The following is a 5,030-nucleotide window of genomic DNA, read 5'->3' as shown; positions in this document are numbered from 1 at the left end:
GGCCACGGGGCGATGGAAGAGTGGGGCGGGCAATGAATTCCAGCAGAGAGCTCGAGAGGAGGCATTTTTCAGAGATCTGCCATATTTAACATTGACCACACTAAAGATGTTATTAGCGACGGAGGGGTGGGGAGGGCAACGGGGGATACGATAAGGGAAAATAGATAATGACACATAATCCAAACCAGAAGTTTGAAACCAAGTTAGTTCGCTGAAAAGAGCTGAACTTTTTTCCACTCTCTCGGTCTCTCTCTCTCTCTCCCCCCACCCTTTTTTTTTTTTTTTTTATAGGCTGAGACTGAAAGACAGGGAGATAAACTTGTTAAGGAAAGAAATATTCTTCTAAGCAACCGGGTAAACAAAACAGCTGAAGTGAGACAGTGAAGGAGACGGGGGTAGGGAAATGCAAAGGACATACTACTATTTAGAAACCCCAAAGGAAATTGTAAAGTAGGAAATGAAAAGAAGGAGGAGAAACATTTCTGTTGTAAATTGGAGGGAATGAAGAATAGCGGGAGAAAAGGGGGTAATAGCTGCAGAAGGTCTTAAGTAAAGCACCACTGAAGATTAGCCAATGTCTAAAATATTTCAGCTGTGGAAAGAGCGTGGTGTGCTCATCCCTTCAGCATGGGTGTGTGAAAGGGAAATGAGTAGGGATAATTACTAATATAGCACATGTCCGGAGGAACCAATCCAAAATAAGAGATAAATTTGGCTGGTGAAGACAGATAGGAAAAAGGCTGGAAGGAGACTTAGGAATACTTATACCCGGGAGGAGAGGAAGAGAATTAAAGAAGGGGAAAGGTTTCAAAAGTACAGGGAAACTTAGAGAATCAGCTGGACCGGGATGAAATAGCTACGGCAGAGATGGGGCGAGAGAATGAAAGAGAATAGGAGAGATTGAGGGGAACAAATATACCTGGGAGAGGGAACAGTTGGAGCGGATGGGAAGAAGGAAAGCAGGAGCGGAAAACTAGGAGAGAGGGAAGGAGGGACAGAGGGAGGGATGTGGGGAGAGAGGGAAGGAGACGGAGGGAGGAGACAAGGGCTGAAGTCTCCCAGCCTGGGGAAGGTGCAGCAGTGAGTGAGAGAGAGCTCACTCGGAGGGTTAGGTTAGATTTCCAGAGCTCTTAGAGCTCATCGACCAGACCGCTGGAGTCACTATTCAACCCGAGTCCCAAACACACGCCTCACTAACTACTTTACAGCCACTTTCATTGATTTTCTTTATCAAATAAACATAATACCCGTTACAGCAACACTTCCTCTTCGCGCAGCCAGAATGCCGCAAGCTGATTGCTGCATTTCTCCGGCTTGCAGTTCCCCACCCTCCACCCCTAAATAAATTGTGTTCTTTCACTTAAGTGGTCAAATACATTATTTCTTGCACAATTTTTCTGTAATCTGGATGGTACTCTGCCAGCTAGGCAAATTGTTTAAATTGCAAGGTAAAAGGTCCCCATTCCCATCGCCCCGGTGTGGAGACAAAATTTTCTCCCCATAAATTCAGGGTTAGCTTATATATTTACATACTTATTTACCACTATTAAGAGGTAACTTAATTTGAGGGGTGATGTCAAAGAGACCAGTTCTGCCTTAAAAACTGCAGGAAAAAAATTAACGCAGTTTTACCACATGCACATAAACTGTCACTTAATCTAAGCATTTCAGCCTCAAATTTCAATTTTATTTAAAAAATCCCCTAAAAGTAGCCCCTTCAAAAGCTGTTTTTGAACCAGGCTCTTCCATATATGTCAAAGGGCTGTTGAATTATTCATTATTATAATTACTATCATCATTGTCATTATCCCTTTCCATGTGGAAATAATTTTATTATCGTAATTTGATATCTGAAGAATTTCCTGTTAGTCGTTTGATAATAATTTTTTTTTCTACTGAAAAGAAAAGTTTTGTTTATAAATGAGAGAAAAATATTTTAAATGCTTTTATGTTTACTATAGATTTCCGTTTATCTAATCGATTGGAATGCCAATAAATCGATTAAAGGTTTAGTGTTTTACAAACAACCATTTTGTGCTTTTTGATTTTACGTTCTGAATGATTTTAATAAAGCTAATGCCTTCTCTGAGCGTTTGTTCACCCCAAACCTAATATTCCATCATTTCTACTATTTACAATTGCAATTTAAAGCGTTTCTAATGAGAAAAATAAACACAAATAAAAGAAGGAAATAATCTGATTAAATTACTTTGTGCCTGTGGTCAACATATTTAGGCAAAGCCCTTAAAAATCTTGGTGAATTATATGCGATCATACAGTGATTGCGGAATATTAAATTAAACTTAGATAAATCCGCATTGAAGGAGGCAGCACCCAATCCTGAATTTATTTCCCATTTTCTATAACAGCATCACTGCGCTCCTCTCTTTGCAATGACAATGTGCCAAATCTAGGCATTTTGAAAACATTTTCCATATGCTTTAACTGGAGACTGATAGACAAAGAAGAAAAGGAGATGGTCTTTTTTCTCTTGAGGTATATTTCCTTTAACTTTTCCTCCTATCTTTCCTGATCTTCATCATTTTTTAAACAAAAGTTTGAAAATCATTAGGACCTTTTTTTTTCTTTTACTTTTTTTTTCTTCTCGCGTAATCAATTCTTGAATTGTGGGGGTTCAGTTATGCTTTAATGCAGGACTATAGAACTGTCATTTCTATACCTTGGCGGACAATATTTTGGGGAGAAATCATTGATTCATTTAGTTTTCGCTTGCTGCTTTTTGTAATTAAAGATGGTTTTAATTATACTCTTTTTTTTTTTTTGTAAGTCAGATCAGATGTGCTGCTTGCTTGCTGGAAGGTTTTTTTTTTTTTCTTTTAACGGTGCTTTTAATTTATGTGTAGTTTTTACGGATAACACAGAGGTGGTGGCTTTTATTTAGCTGTAAAATCCACACGTTTTCTTTGAAAACTTGGCTCCTTAGGCGAAAATAACTTTTTCTGGTTGCTTTATAATCGCTGTTTGTCGCAGAGGTAGTTTAGCATATTGTCTACACAACAAAGATTCCTGTTTTATTGGCAGTGTGGATTGCTGGATTTAGGTATAAATATTTCATAACTTTCCTCTTTCTGCAGTAAGATCGGTAGTTTTATTGGCTTTTTCTCCTTTTTGTCTGTCTTTCTACCAGAACCGTTTTATTTCTGAAGTCCCTTTTTGTCCTTTTCCAGGATAGAATGTAAAATTTTTCCCTTGGATATATCACTGCTGGAAATATGCTCTTGGGCTTTCTGGAGGGGATGGGGGGGAGCGGTGGTAAGCGGTCGTTTTCCTTTATTTGCATAAGAGCTGGTGAAGTGCCTGTGAAGTTGGTGAATTGCTATTGTTTGGGGCTAGTCCTGACTGTTTTTGTTTATAAACACTGGGGTGGTTGCCGGGAGGGGAGGGAGGTCAGAGCACTGTCAAAGCGCTGACCTCTGAAAGCCCAGAGGGCGCCTGGCTCCTTCACCCTCTCCTTTCTCTCTCTCCCTCTCCCTTTTTCTTTCCCTTCCCATCCAAGGCCAGGAGCTCAGGTTCAGGGCATTTAATCCCCGCGATCTGCCCAAGAAAGGAGCTGAAAAAGGGCTGTTAAGGCTCCGGAGGAAACGCCGGCAGCAGACTTAGACCTGGAAGGCTTTTATTTATAGTAATGTCCGGGTGCGCGTTTTTGTCCGGCTCCAGCCAAAATAACAACAAGAAGAAAAAGCCAATCGGGATCGGCACTATTTAGCTCAAAATCTCAGCGAGATGTCTATACTATTCGGCTGTGATTTTTCTCTAAGGTCACTGCTCGTTAGACGCACTTTCAGTAGGTGAATGCCAAATCTGGGGCAGTGAAGGCAGAATTGAAATGCAGTATGTTATTGTTGTTTTATTTCTTTTTCGAACAAAACTTTCCAGGAATCAGAGTGGGGATTTTTGTTTTCTTTCCCTCCTCCCTCTTCTCCTCGCGTCGCCCCCCCACTCCCCCCCTCCCGTTTTAAGTGTGTAGTGGAATGTTTTGCGGGGGGCGGGGGGGGGTGGCGGGGAAGAGCGCTGTAAATTAACAAAAGATTTGTATATATGATACCTGCAAAGAAAGAAATTATTAATAATAGCCAAACGCTTTGGGTTCAGAGTCAATTTCATCTCGGGAAAAAAAAAAAGAAAAGAAAAGAAAGAAAAAAGTACAAGAGATTGCTATCAGGTTTAAGTATGTTTTGAAAAGAAGTTGCTGAGTTAAACAAAAATGTTAGTTAACACACTGCCTTTGTCAAATAGCCCCCGGGAGGAGAAGAGACAACAAAAAGGAGAGGAGGTGGGGGCTGGGGATCTGAAAGTGTCTGTAGCTCAGATAAAGGGTCTGTAACACTGAAATCTTGTAATACCTCGTTTCAAACTGAGCTCATCTATAGACTTAGGGAACGCAGTAAAAAGACATGGATCCCCTTTCCCTTGGGTTGGGGTCTGGGGAGAGGAGAAGGTGGGGGAAGGGAACGCTTATTAGGGAATTATGTCGGTTTATTAAAGAGGGGAGCGGCTATGTCTGTAATTATGCAGATCCTTGTGCCCCTGTGTGTCCGCAGCGCAGATTTAGGGAGTGAAATGAGCTTGACGGGGAGACGTGGTGTAACAGAGCCCGGTTTGGGCTACGATTTCTTTGTCTATTAAAGAATGGTCAGTGTCGGGCTCTGGCCCCCATCAGCTCCATCTCGCCCAGGCCAACAAGTTCTCCTTAGGGCTAAGGCTGGAGATGGTAAAGGACAGAAAAGGCTGAGGGGTTTTTGAGGTTTTTTTTTTCTCCCCCTTCCCTTTCTTTGAAATGTAACGTCACTATCAAGAGCTTTTTGTGGTTTCAACAGGAGGCTCGAAAAAACCCAAAATATGTAACAGTGCCTGCAGGAGAAGTTCGGAGGAGGTGGGCGGGGGGTCCACCGAGACCAGAGGAGAGGAGCTGAGAGGTTAGGCGAGACTCTTCGGGGGCGATCAGCTGAGCGAGAGAGGGAGGAGAGAGGGGAGTGGGAGCGGGAGCCGGGCCGGGCCGGGCCGGGCCG

The 5,030-nt window shown here is 42.2% G+C and overlaps 1 protein-coding gene and 1 long non-coding RNA gene across 2 annotated transcripts in view; one reads left to right on the top strand and one right to left on the bottom strand.

Moving 5' to 3' along the window:
• LOC115948534 overlaps positions 1 to 946 on the bottom strand; it is a 17,305-nt gene extending 16,359 nt beyond the window's left edge. The window contains exon 1 of the long non-coding RNA XR_004082352.1: positions 920 to 946. This is a non-coding gene — a long non-coding RNA (uncharacterized LOC115948534). The remainder of the gene's footprint in view (positions 1 to 919) is intronic.
• Positions 947 to 2,367: 1,421 nt separating this feature from the next.
• Positions 2,368 to 5,030, top strand: part of ZFHX4 (zinc finger homeobox 4) — a 155,881-nt gene continuing 153,218 nt past the window's right edge. The window contains exon 1 of the mRNA XM_031061708.1: positions 2,368 to 2,496. The gene's annotated coding sequence lies outside the window, so the exon portion shown is untranslated. The remainder of the gene's footprint in view (positions 2,497 to 5,030) is intronic.

Source organism: Geospiza fortis, unplaced genomic scaffold (genome assembly GCF_000277835.1).
Source record: "Geospiza fortis unplaced genomic scaffold, GeoFor_1.0 scaffold25, whole genome shotgun sequence".
Lineage (NCBI taxonomy): Eukaryota > Metazoa > Chordata > Aves > Passeriformes > Thraupidae > Geospiza > Geospiza fortis.
The sequence above is the reverse complement of the archived record's forward strand: the minus strand, read 5'-3'. Positions and strand labels throughout refer to the sequence as shown.